The sequence below is a fragment of the Neovison vison genome, chromosome 4, assembly GCF_020171115.1.
Source record: "Neovison vison isolate M4711 chromosome 4, ASM_NN_V1, whole genome shotgun sequence".
NCBI lineage: Eukaryota > Metazoa > Chordata > Mammalia > Carnivora > Mustelidae > Neogale > Neogale vison.
In genome coordinates this window covers 157,957,782-157,974,970 of record NC_058094.1, presented here as the reverse complement: position 1 = coordinate 157,974,970, position 17,189 = coordinate 157,957,782, and positions in this window count along the sequence as shown.

Below are 17,189 nucleotides of genomic sequence, written 5' to 3'. Positions count from 1 at the left end.
CCCCGGTGGTTTATTAACCAGGAAAAAAAGCCGAGAAGGGGGTCTTGGATCGATCACTGGACAACTGCACTTTCCCCTCTGTAATCCACTCAGGTTAACCTTTGCAAATGCTGCTTTGGAAATACATTGTTTGACTTGACATTTAACCCCTCCCCCACCGCCAAATATTATTAAGGTTTAAAGTTTAGGCATAAGCTAAGCTTTTAGTGATGTTGGGATGTTGAACAGCTGGTGAAATTCTTTTTCAAAAAAATTTTTTTGGTAACTGGAAAAAAAGTTAAATTTTATACCAATTTCTATTTTTTTACTTCAGTACTTCTCTCAGATAATGAAATTAGCATTTTTTTTTAGCATTTCTGGAGGGCAAGTAGAGGAAATTAATAAATCTTAGTATTTAATGAAAAGTATGCAGCTTTCTCATTTAAAAAAAAAACAATACTATTATATAACTTTCCAAAGGGTTATTTAAAAATATAGCACTTTCTAACTATCCTAAAACTTAAATATGTAGGTACATCATGTATTTTACTTTATTTTAAATGATGGTGATGATGATTTGTTTATTTATTTTTAAAGATTTTATTGCTTCAAGTAATCTTCCCACAAATTGGGGCTCCAACTCAGGACCCAGGGATAAAGAGTTGCATACTTTACCGACTAAGCCAGCCAGGTGCTCTTAAACTGTATATTTTAAATATTTTTAAAAGCTATCTTAACAGTGGACTATCCCCCTCCAACCCAAAAAACAAAAAACAAAAACGAAAACCAGCCAATCAACCAAACAAAATACCACCCAAGTTATATGCAAAATCATTTAAAAGAGAATCAGTCAATAATTTGCCATTTCCAGAAGGAGTATCTGTTTTTCATATTTGAAGTATTAAAACGAAAAATGATAATTGATGGAAAATCTCATGTTGCCAGTTATGTCCCCCCAAATTGTTGGCATTGATGGAAGCATGATTCCTTTCAGCTTATTCCAGGGGAACTGAAATTTTTACTAATTTGGAGTTTTAGAGAAAAAAAAATGATTTTTGCACGATTTTTCCAGGTCATGATGTGCTTCTGAGAAATCTCTACAGTTCCCTGAAGTAGTAATTGATTCCACTGAAGTATAGCAGTAATTTCATTAAATGGATCTCTAGTGGCCTCGAGGTGTTAACACATTTTTTTTCTTTGAAGTTATTATACAATTGAGTAACTTTAGAATCGTAGTTCCCAAAGTGTGGAACTCCAAGCGCTAGTCCCTCAAGATGTTCCTACAGTAATTCATTCACTGCAGAAATATTTATTGAGCTCCTACTATATCCCCTGGCTGGGGCCCTAGAAATAATGGTGAAGAACACAGATATATATGTCCTGTTAGAATTTAGTTTGGTGGGGAAGATATGTTACTAAGCAATTGCAAATAAGATTTATACAAATTTGTTTATGCAAGTAAAATAATATAAATCATGATGAAAACAAAAGACTTCAAGATAAATAATAATAACGTTTTCATTTTAGAGATTCATGATTAATATTAACGGTTTAGAGCCGCAGAATTTCTACTGTAAATACATTTACTTAATTTATTCCCCTAAACCCTCAAATTTGTTTTGAGCAATGAAATTCTGTTAAGAATACTTATTCATAAATTAGAACCATTTTTCGTGAAACTGCTTTTTTGAAACCAAGGGATCCAAAGAAAATACATTTGTCAATGCAGATTCATATATTTTAATAGATTAATAAATATACATATATGTGTTTGAAATAGGTTTTGTTTGAAGACAGATGATATAGAAACACAAGTACATTCATATATTTTAATAGATTTATAAGAATAAATATATTTTTATGGATATTGTCTGAAAAAAAGAAATTCTTATAAATCTATTAAAGTATATGAATGTGCATCGTATAAAACAGGTATTTTGGAGTTAACATGGTTTCATAAACATATTTCTATATATCAACATGATCTAGATACTTGTAATTCTTAATCACTCTGTGGTCCATAATATTAATATACAGTAATTTTCTATCTTAAGCTTTAGGAAAATACATTTTCTGATGCTTTTACTAGTAAAACTAACACTGCTTTAGTTTCTTGGAATGATTTACTTTTGGGGGTAATAAGTGGAGGGAAGATTTCCTTATTAAACATTTAAAATATGTATTTTTTTAAAAAGATTTTTAAAAAATTTTTAAATGATTTTATTTATTTATTTGAGAGAGAGAGAGAGAGAAAGAATGAGAGGAGAGAGGTCAGTGGGAGAAGCAGACTCCCTGCTAAGCAGGGAGTCTGATGTGGGACTCAATTCCAGGACTCCAGGATCATGACCTGAGCCGAAGGCAGTTGATCAACCAACTGAGCCACCCAGGCGCCCCTAAAAAAGATTTTAAAAATTATTTTAAATTTTAAATAAACCTGCCCCAGGGTACAGGTCTGTGAATCATCAGGCTTACACATTTCATAGCACTCACCATAGCCCATATCCTCCCCAATGTCCATAACCCAACCACCCTACCCCTACCCCTCCATGCCCCAGCAACCCTCAGTTTGTTTTGTGAGCTTAAGAGCCTGTTATGGTTTGTCTCCTCCAGATACCATCTTGTTTCATTTTTTCCTTACCTATTCCCCACAACCCCCCACTCTGCCTCTCAAATTCCACACATCAGGGAGATCATATGATAATTGTCTTTCTCTGATAGCCTTATTTTGCTCAGCGTAATACCTTCTAGTTCCATCCACATAGTTGCAAATGATAAGATTTCATTTCTTTTGGTGGCTGCCTAATATTCCATTGTGTGTATGTGTGTATGTATGTGTGTGTGTATGTATATGTGTGTGTGTGTGTGTGTGTACACACACATATACCACATCTTTTTTATACATTCATCTGTTGATGGACATCTAGGTCCTTTCTGTAGTTTGGCTGTTGTGGACATTGCTGCTAAACATTTGGGTGCACATGCCCCTTTGGATCACTACGTTTGTATCGTTAGGGTAAATACACAGTAGTGCGATAGCTGGTTCGTAAGGTAGCTCTATTTTCAACTTTTTGAGGAACTACCATACTGTTTTCCAGAGTGGCTGCCCCAGCTTGCAGTCCCACCAACAGTGTAGGAGGGTTCCCCTTTCTCCACAACCTTGCTGACATCTGTCATTTTCTGACTTGTTAATTTTAGCCATTCTGACTGGTGTGAGGTGATATCTCATTATGGTTTTGATTTGTATTTCCCTGATGCTGAGTAATGTGGAGCATTTTTTCATGTGTCCGTTGGCCATCTGGATGTCTTCTTTGCAGAAATGTCTGTTCATGTCTTCTGCCCATATCTTTTTTTTTTAATGGTTTTTTTCCCCCAATTTATTTATTATCAGAAAAACAGTATTCATTATTTTTTCACCACACCCAGTGCTCCATGCAAGTCGTGCCCTCTATAATACCCACCACCTGGTACCCCAACCTCCCACCCCTCCGCCACTTCAAACCCCTCAGATTGTTTTTCAGAGTCCATAGTCTCTCATGGTTCACCACCCCTTCCAATTTACCCAAAAGCACATACCCTCCCAAATGTCCATAACCCTACCCCCCTTCTCCCAACCCCCCTCTCCCCAGCAACCCTCAGTTTGTTTCGTGAGATTAAGAGTCACTTATGGTTTGTCTCCCTCCCTATCCCATCTTGTTTCATGGATTCTTCTCCTACCCACTCTTCTGCCCATATCTTTGATTGGATTATTTGTTCTTTGGGTATTGAGTTTGTTAAGTTCTTTATAGATTTTGGATACTAGCCCTTTATCTGATATGTCATTAGCAAATATCTTCTCCCATTCTGTCAGTTGTCTTTTTTTGTTTGTTTGTTTTTAATGTTATTTATTTATTTGACAGAAAGAGAGAAATCACAAGTAGGCAAAGAGGCAGGCAGAGAGAGGAGGGGGGAAGCAGTTTCCATTCTGAGCAGAGAACCCGACGTGGGACTCGATCCCAGGACCCTGGGATCATGACCCGAGCCGAAGGCAGAGGCTTAACCCTCAGAGCCACCCAGGCGCCCCTGTCTTTTGGTTTTGTTGACTGTTTCCTTCGCTGTGCAAAAGCTTTTGATCTTGATGCAGTCCCAATAGTTCATTTTTGCCCTTGCTTCCCTTGCCTTTGGTGATGTTTCAATGAAGAAGTTGCTGTGGCTGAAGTCAAAGAGGTCGCTGCCTGTGTTCTCCCCAAGGATTTTGATGGATTCCTATCCCACATTGAGGTCTTTCATACATTTTGAGTCTATTTTTGTGTGTGGTGGAAGGAAATGGTCCAGTTTCATTCTTCTGTATGTGGATGTCTATTTTCCCAACACGATTTGTTGAAGAGGCTCTCTTTTTCCCATTGTATATTCTTTCTTGCTTTGTCGAAGATTAGGTGACCATAGAGTTGAGGGTCTATTTCTGGGCTCTCTAGTCTGTTCCATTGATCTATGTACCTGTTTTTGTGCTGGTACTGTACTGTCTTGATGATGACAGCTTTGTTATGTAGCTTAAAGTCTGGAATTCTGATGCCACCAACTTTGGCTTTCTTTTTCAACATTCCTCTGGCTATTTGGGGTCTTTTCTGGTTCCATATAAATTTTAGGATTATTTGTCCCATTTCTCTGAAAAACATTGATGGCATTTTGATAGGGATTGCATTAAATGTGTAGATTGCTTTAGGTAGCATAGAAATTTTCACAATATTTATTCTTCCAATCCATGAGCATGGAACGTTTTTCCATTTCTTTGTGTCTTCCTCAATTTCTTTCATGAGTACAGTTTCTTTGCCTCTTTGGTTAGGTTTATTCCTAGGGTATCTTATGGTTTGGGGTGCAATTATAAATGGGATCAACTCCTTAATTTTTCTTTCTTCTGTCTTGCTGTTGGTGTATAGAAGTGCAACTGCTTTCTGAGCATTGGTTTTATATCCTGACACTTTATTGAATTCCTGTATGAGTTCTAACAGTTTTGGAGTAGAATCTTTTGGAATTTCCACATTAAGTATCATATTATCTGCAAAGAGTGAGAGTTTGACTTCTTCTTTGCTGATTCGGATGCCTTTTATGTCTTTTTGTTTTCTGATTGCTGAGGCTGGGACTTCTAGTAGTATGTTGAACAGCAGTGGTGATAGTGGACATCCCTGCTGTGTTCCTGACCTTAGGGGAAAGCTCTCAGTTTTTCTCTATTGAGAATGGTATTCGCTGTGTGTTTTTTATAGATGGCTTGATGATATTGAGGTATGTACCCTCTATCCCTGCACTTTGAAGAGTTTTGATCATGAAAGGATGCTGTGCTTTGTCAAATGCTTTTTCAGCATCTATTGAGAGTATCATATGGTTCTTGTTCTTTCTTTTATTAATATATTGTATCACATTGATTGATTTGCAGATGTTGAACCAACCTTGCAGCCCAGGAATAAATCCCACAGATTGGTTGTGATGAATAATCCTTTTAAGGTACTGTTGGATCCTATTGGCTAGTATTTTGGTGAGAATTTTCACATCCATGTTCATCAAGGGTATTGGTCTGTAATTCTCCTTTTTGGTGGGGTCTTTGTCTGGTTTGGGGATCAAGGTAATGCTGGCCTCATTGAATGAGTTTGGAAGTTTTCCTTCCATTTCTATTTTTTGGAACAGTTTTAGGAGAATAGGTATTAATTCTTCTTTAACTGTTTGGTAGAATTCCCCTGGGAAGCTGTCTGGCCCTGGGCTCTTGTTTGTTGGGAGATTTTTGATGACTGCTTCAATCTCCTTACTGGTTATGGGTCTGTTCAGGTTTTCTATTTCTTCCTGGTTCAGTTGTGGTAGTTTGTATATCTCTAGAAATGCATCTATTTCTGGCAGATTGCCTAATTTGTCGGCAATGTTGCTCATTGTATGTTCTTATAATTGTTTGTATTTCTTTAGTGTTGGTTGTGATCTCTCCTCTTTCATTCATGATTTTATTTATTTGGGTCATTCCTCTTTTCTTTTTGATAAGTCTGACCAGGGGTTTATCAATCTTATTAATTCTTTCAAAGAACCAGCTCCTAGTTTCATTGATTTGTTCTACTGTTCTTTTGGTTTCTATTTCATTTATTTCTGCTCTGATCTTTATGATTTCTCTTCTCCTGCTAGGTTTAGGCTTTCTTTGCTGTTCTTTCTCCAGCTCCTTTAGGTGTAGGGTTAGGTTGTGTACTTGAGACCTTTCTTATTCCTTGAGAAAGGCTTATATTGCTATGTACTTTCCTCTCAGGACCACCTTTGCTTTGTCCCAAAGATTCTAAATAGTTATGTTTTCTTTTTCATCCATTTCCATGAATTTTTCAATTCTTCTTTAATTTCCAAGTTGACCCATTCATTCTTTAGTAGGACACTCTTTTTAGCCTCCATATATTTGAGTTCTTTTCAACTTTCCTCTTGTGATCGAGTTCTAGTTTCAGAGCATTGTGGTCTGGAAATATGCAGGGAATGAACCCAATCTTTTGGTACTGGTTGAGACCTGGTTTGTGACCCAGGATGTGGTCTATTCTGGAAAATGTTCCGTGTGCGCTAGAGAAGAATTTGTATTCTGTTGCTTTGGGATGGAATGTTCTGAATATATATATCTGTGATGTCCATCTGATCCAGTGAGTCATTTAAAGCCTTTATTTCCTTGTTAATCTTTTGCTTAAGTGATCTGTCCATTTCAGTGAGGGGGGTGTTAAAGTCCTCTGCTATTATTGTATTATTGTTGATGTGTTTCTTTGATTTTTTTTATTAATTGGTTTATATAATTGGCTGATCCCATGTTAGGGGCATAGGTATTTATAATTATTAGATCTTCCTGTTGGACAGACCCTTTAAGTATGATATAATGTCCTTCCTCATCTCTTATTATGGTCTTTGGCTTAAAATCTTATTAATCTGATGTAAGGATTGCCACCCCATCTTTCTTTTGATGTCCATTAGCATGGTAAAATTGTTTTCCAGCCCCTCACTTTAAATCTGGAGGTGTCTTTGGGTCTAAAATGAGTTTCTTATTGATAGCATATTGATGGGTTTTGGTTTTTTTGCCCATTCTGATACCCTGTGTTTTTTGACTGGGGCATTTAGCCCATTTACATTCAGGGTAACTATTGAAAGATATGAATTTAGTTCCATTGTATTGCCTGTAAGGTGACTGTTACTGTATATTGTCTCTGTTCCTTTCTGGTCTATTACTTTTAGTCTCTCTCTTTGCTTAGAGGACCCCTTTCAATATTTCCTGTAGGGATGGTTTCATATTTGCAAATTCTTTTAATTTTTGTTTGTCCTGGAAGCTTTTTATCTCTCCTATTTTCAATGACAGCCTAGCTAGATATAGTATTCTTTTTTTATATAGTATTCATTTTATTCATTTCATATTCATATATAGTATTTATTTTTTTCTTGTTTAGTGCTCTGAATATATCATGCCAGTCCATTCTGGACTGCCAGGACTCTGTGGATAAGACTGATGCCAATCTAATACTTCTACCATTGCATGTTATAGACCTCTTGTCCTGAGCTGCTTTCAGGATTTTCTCTTTGTTACCAAGACTTGTAAGTTTTACTATTAGATGACAGGTGTGGACATATTTTTATTGATTTTGTGGTGGTTCTCTGTGTCTCCTGAATTTTGATGCTTGTTCCTTTTGCCATACTGGGGAAATTCTCTATTATAATTTGCTCCAATATACCTTCTGCCCCCCTCTCTCTTTCCTCTTCTTCTGGGATCCCAATTATTCTAATATTGTTTTATCTTATGGTATCACTTATCTCTTGAATTCTCCCCTCATTGTCCAGTAGTTGTTTATCTCTCTTTTGCTCAGCTTCTTCATTCTCCATTATTTGGTCTTCTATATCACTAATTCTCTCTTCTGCCTCATTTATCTTAGCAGTAAGAGCCTCCATTATTTATTGCACCTCATTACTAGCTTTTTTGACTTCAACTTGGTTAGAGTTTAGTTCTTTTATTTCTCCAGAAAGGAATTCTTTACTATCTTCCGTGCCTTTTTTGAGCCTAGCTAGCACTTTGGTAATTGTCATTCTTTTTTTTTTTTTTTTAAGATTTTATTTATTCACTTTACAGACAGAGATCACAAGTAGGCAGAGAGGCAGACAGAGAGAGAGGAAGGGAAGCAGGCTCCCTGCTGAGCAGAGAGCCTGACACGGGCCTCGATCCCAGGACCCTGAGATCCTGACCTGAGCCGAAGGCAGAGGCTCTAACCTACTGAGCCACCCAGGCACCCTGATACTCGTCATTATGAACTCTAGTTCTGACATTTAACAAATGACCATATTGATTAGGTACCTAACCATCACTACTGCCTCTAGTTCTTTTTTTTTTTTTTAATGAGGAGTTTTTCTACCTTGTCATTTTATCCAGATAAGAATATATAAATGATAGAGTAAAATACTAAAAGGGGAGCAAAGACCTGAGAAAAATACACGCTAACCAAGTCAGAAGAGACCCGAAACCAGGGGGAGAAGAAAGGGGGGAAAAAAAAAAAATATATATATATATATATATATATATATATTTATACATATTAGATTAGTGAATAGAACAGGGCCACCCACTTATGGGTGTATTCTGGTTTCTTAGAAGAAACTACCTCCCAAAATTTTAAAGAAAGAAAAACTTAAATATATAAAAAAATAAGGGTAAACATGATGAAGGATTGGAATATGACTGTAAAGATGGAAATTTAAAAAGATTCTAAAAAAGGAATTGATAAGAGAAGTTGATTGGAAAAAGAAGAAAAAGAGGAGAGAATGTGATCAGGCTGGAGCTAGATTTAGGATATATTTTGATCTATTTGAAGAAAATATATCCCAAAATTTTAAAGAAAAAAAAAACTATATGTATACAAAAAACAAGATTAAATACAATGAAGGGATAAAATATAACTATAACAATGAAAATTTAAAAATATTTTGAAAAGGGTATTGATAAGATAAAATAGTTTAAAAATGTTAAAGAGGAAAGAGGAAAAGTTAAAAAAAAATAGAATAAGAAAAAAATAAAATTAAAAAAATTTAACTTTGCAAGACTAAATGGTCATGGAGAGAAAACCATGAGTTCTGTGTGTTGCTTTCCCCAGCTCTGGAGTTCTACAGTTCTGGTTGATCAGTGAACTTGGTCTTGGCTGGATGTTTTTGCTGATCTTCTGGGGGAGGGGCCTGTTGCAATGATTCTCAAATGTCTTTGCCCTAGGTGAAATTGCGCCGCCCTTAACGGGGGCCGGCTAAGTAATCTGCTTGCGTTTGTTCTCGAGAACTTTTGTTCCCTGAATGCTTTCCATAGATCTTTGGAGGACGGGAATGAAAATGGCAGCCTCCCAGTCTCCGGCCTAGAGGAGGCGAGAGCTTGGGGCCATACTCCTCAGTGCACCCTCAGAGAAAAGCAGTTAATCCCTCCTGTCTCCTGGGTCTCCAGCTGCACCTGGAGCTCACTCAGCCTGTGACTGAGCATTTCTGTCTCTGGTGCACAGCCACAATTGGAGTCTCCAAACCCAGCAGATTTCTGCCATGAGCTCCTGCGCCACTCCTTCCAGAGAAGGAAGGAGGGGGTCTCTATGGATCTGCCACTTGTGGGGTCCCTGCTTGAAGAGCAGTGGCCTGACTATCCCTTGGATCACAGCTCAACGTAAGCCCAAGCTGAGAGCCCCCACCTTGGCTCTGTCTCTGTAGCCAGCTTTCCCCTCTGGGAAGAAGAGCTTTGGGAGCTCTACTGCACTCAGGCATCCCTGATCTTTCTGTGACCCCATGTCCTGAGATGACACTGTCCCTCTGACGGCTCCACACCTGCTTAGCCTCTCAAACGACATCCCTCAGTGAAGCAGACTTCTAAAAGTTCGGTTTTTGTGCTCTGCTGCTCCATAGCTTGCCAGGAGCCAATCCCTTCTCGCATAGTTTATCTTCCCATGGCTTTGGATTCACTTTTCTGAATGTCCTACCTTCCCAAAAGAGGTCAATTTTCTGTTCCTAGAACTGTTGCTCTTCTATCTCTGCTGAGTTTATAGGTATTTGATAACTATCTAGCTGAACTCTTGCGACCTAAGGCTATTTTAGTTTCCTAATACTCCCATCTTGCTTCCTCGGCTCCAAAGATTTTATTTTTAAGTAATCTCTGCCCCCAACATAGGGCTTGAACTTATAAGATCAAGAGTTGCATGCTCTACTGACAGAACCAGCCAGGCTCCTCTAAAAATGTGTATTTTTTTAGAAAATGATAAAAAGTTAAGTGTAAGCAGATTTGATTCTGGATCTCATGGATGACCACCTTATAACTGAGTATAGTCATGCAATTTCCAAGTCCATGTTTTCTGCATTTATTATTGCATTAGCATCTAGCAATATCACCCTGTCAAACCTTAGTGGGAGAACTCTCACAGCTGATGAAAAAAGGACAAAAACCCCAATTATAAAATGGATGAAGGATTTCAATATATATTTCTCCAAAGAAGATATGCAAATGGCCAAATAAGACCATAGAAAGATGCTCCACATCACTAGTCCTTAGAGAAATACAAATCAAAAGAGATATCATTTCACATCCACTAGGATGGGTATCATAAAAAAAAGTCAGTATCACAATATCAAGTGTTGGTGAGGAAGTGGAGAATTTAGAACCCTCTTACATTGCTGGGGGAAATGTAAAATGGTACAGTTATTTTGGAAAACAGTTTGACAACTCCACTTTTTGGTATAGAAAACATGTCTATAGAAACACTTGCATGAGGGGTACCTGGGTCCCTCAGTCCGTTAAACATCTGCCTTTGGCTCAGGTCATGATCCCACAGTCCTGGGATCAAGTCCCGCATTGGGCTCCCTGCTCGGCGGAGAGCCTGCTTCTCCTATTTCCACTGCCTGCCATTCCACCTGCTTGTGCTCTCTCTCTGTCAAATAAATAAATAAAATCTTAAAAAAAAACAAACTTGCACACAAATATTTATTTCAGCATTATTTATAATGCTCAAAAGTAGGAACAACACAATGTCTATTAGTTCTATAAATTAAGGAATGTATAAATGAAAGGTAGTATATCCATATAAGGAGTGTGATTCAACTGTTATTATAAAAAGGAATGAAGTACTGATACAGACAACATGGATGAATCTTGGAAAAAGTATGCTAAATGAAAGCTGCCAGACACAGAAGCCCAACTGTTTTATGATTCTATTATATAAGATGTCCAGAATAGGCAAATCCATACAAACTGAAAATAAATTAGCAGTTTCTAAACTTCTGCTTGGTCAGAGCGGGAATGGGGAATTACTGCTTAGTGAGTGAGGGTTTCTTTTTGAAGTGATGAAAATACACCACAATTAAATAGTAGTGATGGTTGTACAGCTGTGAGAATATACTAAAAACTACTGGATTGTACACTTTATGAGACTGATCCGCTGCCTACTGCACTACGGAGGCACATTGGAGTGTACACTTTATTTTATTTATTTATTTTTTAAAAGATTTTATTTATTTATTTGACAGACAGAGATCACAGTAGGCAGAGAGAGAGAAGGAAGCAGGCTCCCCGCTGAGCAGAGAGCCCGATGTGGGGCTTGATCCCAGGACCCTGAGATCATGACCTGAGCTGAAGGCAGAGGCTTTAATCCACTGAGCCACCCAGGTGCCCCAGATTGTACACTTTAAAAGAGAGGACTTTATGGTATGTGAATTATATGTCAACAATAAAGAAAACAGAGTAATCAGGGATTGTCTCAAAAGAAAAAAAAAAACCCAAACCCAAACCTCAATGAATGAGTAAATGTAGACAATTTCTAACAAGCACCCCCTTCAAGTGAAGCCCAAATAATGTTAATCTGTGCACTGCCGTGGTGTATTTCTCAGTTGTCAGAAGAAAAATAAGTAATGGGAAAAATTAGTCACTTTTCAGCTTATTTTCATGCAAGTATGTTAAAACCTAAAATTCTATAATGTTACTGTCAGTACCATGCCCACATTACAAAGAGTAATTTAATTCCCATCAAATAATATTGTTCTTCATATTCACTTAGTTATCTTTGAGCTTTCAGTGAAACCCACTTTTCCCACTTACCAGCTGTGAAACATGGGACACATTGCTCAGTCTGCGGCTGACTGTTACCTCAGTCTCAATTTGCTCATCTAGTAACGTGTATATTAATAGTGTGCACTTAATATTGGTTGTTGTGAATATTAGATGAGTCAGTATATGTAAAGAGCCTAGTACTTATTAACTAGGATAAATGCTGGGTATTACTAAACAATTTGCAATTTGTTTTATTTTATCGTTGTGTACATCCTCTAAGCATAAGAAATTTATACCAAGTTTTATGTTTGAATATATTCTTATACTTTTAATAAAAAGCTTAAGTCAACAATATGGCTATTGAGGGCTTTTCCTCCCTTCTTTTTTCTTTAAAAAGATTTCATACTTCAAATTTGGAGAACACTGGTCTAGGATAAACTTTAGCATTTTTTCTCTCCATACTTTACCCGCTAGTCTTCCCTATCTTGGTTATTGCTTTTTATTTATTTTTATTTTTAAACAAAGATTTTATTTATTTATTCATTCATTCATTCATTTAAAGCACACAAGCGGGAGAAGGAACAGAGGGAGAGAGAGAATCTCAAGCAGAGATTCTGTGTTGAGCACAAAACCCAACATTGGGCTCAATTTCACAACCCTGAGATCTTGACCTCAACCAAAATCAAGAGTCATTCCTTAACTGACTGAGCCACCCAGGTTCCCCACAGCTTTTTAAGTCTTAAAATTTGTAAAGGATCAACTATACCCACGTCCAGTTGCCTTGTTCATAACTTAGTGTTTTGATTATAATACTACCGGGTAAATGAAAATGTCAGCATGTTGCAGTGCAAATTTGTGGACCAGAAGTTAGAATGTCTTCAGTGATTTATGTGAACTTTTGGTAAGTTGCTTAACCACTCTAGGTGTTAGGTAGACTGTTGAAAATAAAGACTGATCCTCAAATCTCTTCAAGGTCTCAAATTCTATGACATTTTCAGTACCAACTACTGTTTTGTGATAAGTTGTCATGCACACCTAGTACTTAATACAGGGATGTGCCTTTCAAAGTGCCTGACATTCTTGTGGTATCACCCAGTTGGGAGCTGATGGGTGCTCGGCCCTATTCTCATTCTTTGGTATCAGTTTGAATACACAGGTAAATTCCTCAACGTAGCAGAAGGGAAAATGGTCACAAGTAGGGACTATATGGATTATCTAAAGATTGAAAAATTAACTGGAAAATTCACATTTGGCTGCACAGTAATTAAAGAATCATTCCTGATTTTTTTCTATCTTTTTTTAATCCATCATATTCTTTTGATGTCATTTTGGGTACCATCTTTACATGCTGCTGTGTAAAATGTTATAGAAAGCCCTTGTGGTAGCTCGTCTCCAAAGATGGCCTCCCAGTGAATTACACCTTCCAGTGTTCATGCCTTGGCATAGTCTTTCCCCACACTGAATCTGGGCTGGCTCCACATAACAAATAGACCTCAGAAGCGGTGATGCTTTGTGATTTCTAAGCATAGAACACAAGAAGCCTTGTAGCTTCCCCCTGGTCTCTTAGAACTCTTGTTCGGGGGAATCAAGTAGCCATTTGAAATTTACCTTGAGACCACCATGCTATGAGGAAACCCAACCCAGACTCAAAGAGAGCCCATGTGCAGAGATTCATGCCTGACCAGACCACCTATTTGAAGTGTAAATCACAATTTTTTCTTAAAGATTTTTAAAATTTATTTGACACAGAGAGAGAAAGCACAAGCAGGGGGAGCAGTAGCGGCAGGAGAGGGAGAAGTGGGCTCCCCGCTAAGCAGAGATCCTGACACTGGGCTTAATCCCAGGACTTTGGGTTCATGACCTGAGCTGAAGACAGACGCTTTACCAACTGAGGCACCCAGGTGCCCTGAGGTGTAAATCATATGAGTGAAGAAACTATCTTGGATGTCCAACATAAACCTTCCGATGACATCAACCCCGGCTATCATGTGATGACAAAAGCCTGAAAGACTCCAAATGACAATCACCAAGATGAGGTCAGTGAACTCACAGAACTGTGAAAGGTAGTCAGTTGTTGTTTTAAACTGTCAATATTGGGGCAATGTGTTATGCAGGGGTGGATAAACTTGTTTATGGACCAAAATATGTTTACTTTCTTTTTCAATTAATAATACCTATTTCCTGAATCTCTCATAAAAGCTTTAAAAATACAGCCATTAACAGGGGCACCTGGGTGGCTCAGTGGGTTAAGCCTCTGCCTTCGGCTCAGGACATGATCTCAGGTCCTGGCATCGAGCCCCGCATCGAGCCCCGCATCGAGCCCCACATGGAGCCCCACATCAAGCCCCGCATCAGGCTCTCTGCTCAGCAGGGAGCCTGCTTCCTCCCCCCCCATCCCGCCTGCTTCTCTGCCTACTTGTGATCTGCATGTCAAATAAATGAATAAAATCTTAAAAAAAAAAAATACAGCCATTAACATTTTTCTTTCCAGGAGACCATTTCCTTTTTTGTTTTATTATTTAAAAAAAAAAAAAAAAAGTCACAGAGGGGCACCTGGGTGGCTCAGTCATTAAGGGACTGCCTTTGGCTCAGGTCATGATCCCAGGGTCCTGGGATGGAGCCCCAAATTGGGCTTCCTGCTCAGCAGGGACCCTGCTTCTCCTTCCCCCTCTGCCACTCCCCCTGCTTGTGTTCCCTTTCTTGCTGTCTCTGAGTCAAATAAATAAATAAGTAAATATCTTTAAAAAAAAAAAAAGTCACAAAGACATTATTTCATGTCATTTCATCATTTTTTAAATGCCTGGTTTAAGATGTAGTTTCCAGGAATAGCTGAATCATCTCCAACATTACAAATCCTGTTGCTAATACCCATGAAAGAAATCAGCTTTAAGACACAAAACCCAAGGGGCGCCTGGGTGGCTCAGTCCCTTAAGCGGTTAAGCGGCTAAGCTTCTGCCTTTGGCTCAGGTCATGATCTCAGGGTCCTGCAATAGAACTCCCTGCTCAGTGGGAAGTCTGCTTCTTCCTCTCCTTCTGCCTCTCCCCTCTGCTCACTTGTGCACTCTCTCTCTCACTCTCTCTCTCAAATAAATAAATAAATAAGATTAAAAAAAACAAACACACCCAGTGCTAGTTCTATAAACATAATGTTTGACACTATGACTGTAAAGGGATTAGAGAAAATTAGAAAAGGAACAGATATAAAATAGGAGTCTATTTTAATCAATTTTATTATTTCTAAAGTTATATTTAACCTATTTGATTTATTTTAAAACACATTTAAGTAAAATTGAAATGTTCTACAAAATGGTAAAATTTTATGACTCTAAATCCAACTATCTCTAAAAAAGATATTACCACTCAATTTTATACAAATGTTATCAAAACTGATCATAACATTTATAAGTAAAGATTATTTTATACTTAATTTCTTACCTACTCCAAAATAAGTTCTGTTTAGGTCAAAAGGTTAAAATTTAAGTCATATGATAAAGACTAAGATTAAAAAAAATCGAATAAAACCACGGGGAATATTTTTAGTCATATTTCTAGTGGGGAAAGGACTTTTAAAGTTTGAATAAATGGAAGCAATCCCAAAATAAGGACAAAAATAAGGATAAAGGTAAGGAATTAAAGTTTTAACCAAATAAAAGTTAAAGGTCTATGTGTTTTAAAAGCATAAACTGAGGGGAAGTATTTCCTGTAAACTTAACAAAAGATTAACGTCAAATATTTAAATAGCTCACATAAATTCAGAAGAGAAGCAAAACTCAGGCTCCAAAAAGTGTGCAAAAGAATTAAATGGACATTTTAATAAAGAAGATATAAAATTGTTAATAAACAGAGACAGTGGGAAAGATTCCATCTACAGGCTCTCTGTAATCTCCTTATTCTTTTCCTGTGGGTTAATTTTGAGCAGGATGAGTATTAAGCAAATCACCAAATCTTTTACCACTTAAAAGAGCTCTTTAAAATTTGCAGGGAATCTTTGTGAAGGCAAAAAGTAAGAATTAGGCCATTGGTTTAAAAATGCTAGGGACAACATTTCTTTTGTTCTAATCTTTATTATGAAATTATATCATGGAGGAGTTCCCAGGCTTTCTAATCTTCTATGTATATACTGGGCCTTTTTATCTTCCTAGGTTGTTTTACTGTAGTAAATACAGTGTAGTAAATTTGCTGCTGGAAATACACCCATTTTTGGGTGTCATTACTGTTTTGAGGCTATATTTTTCAGGATTATGTCATTTAGTTAAGACATAAATTACATAAATTAATCCTATTCCAGGTGTATTCATTTAATTAAGAAGGCTTGTGTTTTATTTTAAAACAGTAACTAATAACTTTTACTTTGCGTGTTTTTTTCCAAACTATTAATTTATTCTACAAATATTTATTGAGTGTTCTGTGTGTGCTACTCTAAGGGGCTGGGACATGACAAGCAAAACAGATTTCTGTTTTCCTGAAACACGTTGGTACTTGGGGCTGTTAATCCAGTGTGTGATAATGCACTGTTCAAAGACACCTGGCTAAGGGGTGCCTGGTCGGCTCAGTTGGTTAAGCCACTGCCTTTGGCAAAGGGCATGATCCCAGGGTTCTGGGATGAGCACTGAGTTGGGCTCCCTGCTCAGTAGGGGATGTGACTTTCCCCCTGTCCCTTTCCCTTGCTTGTGCTCTCTGTTTCTCTCAAATAAATAAATAAAATCTTAGGAAAAAAAAAAAAAAAGAGGATACCTGGCTGAGCCCTTGAATGGGCAAAAGGCAGAGGAGGGGAGTAAGTAAAATTTTCATTTGCACCAATGTGTTAAAAGCGAGACCCTAATTATACTGGGAGAAAAATGGAAAATAAGATACAAAAAGTCATGTCTGCTGATAGTAAGAGCCATAGGAAAAACAAAATAAGAAAGGGAAATACGGATTGTGGTCAAGAAGGTCTCCAAGGCAACATTATAATAGTGAAAGAGATGAGTAAGAAAGCCATCCAGCCAGCAAGGGAAAAGTGTCCCAACAAGGGGAAATCAAGTGGAAAGACCCTGAGGACTGACACAGGAGCCATGTCCTGAGAGTGGGCCTGCGAGGCTAGAGCATACTGAATGAAATCAGCAGTGGGAGGTGAGGTCAGAGATCTCCAACAGAGGGTGGGATGTGGGGATGTGGGTGGACTTAGACCATGTAGGTCTTTAAAGGCTAATGA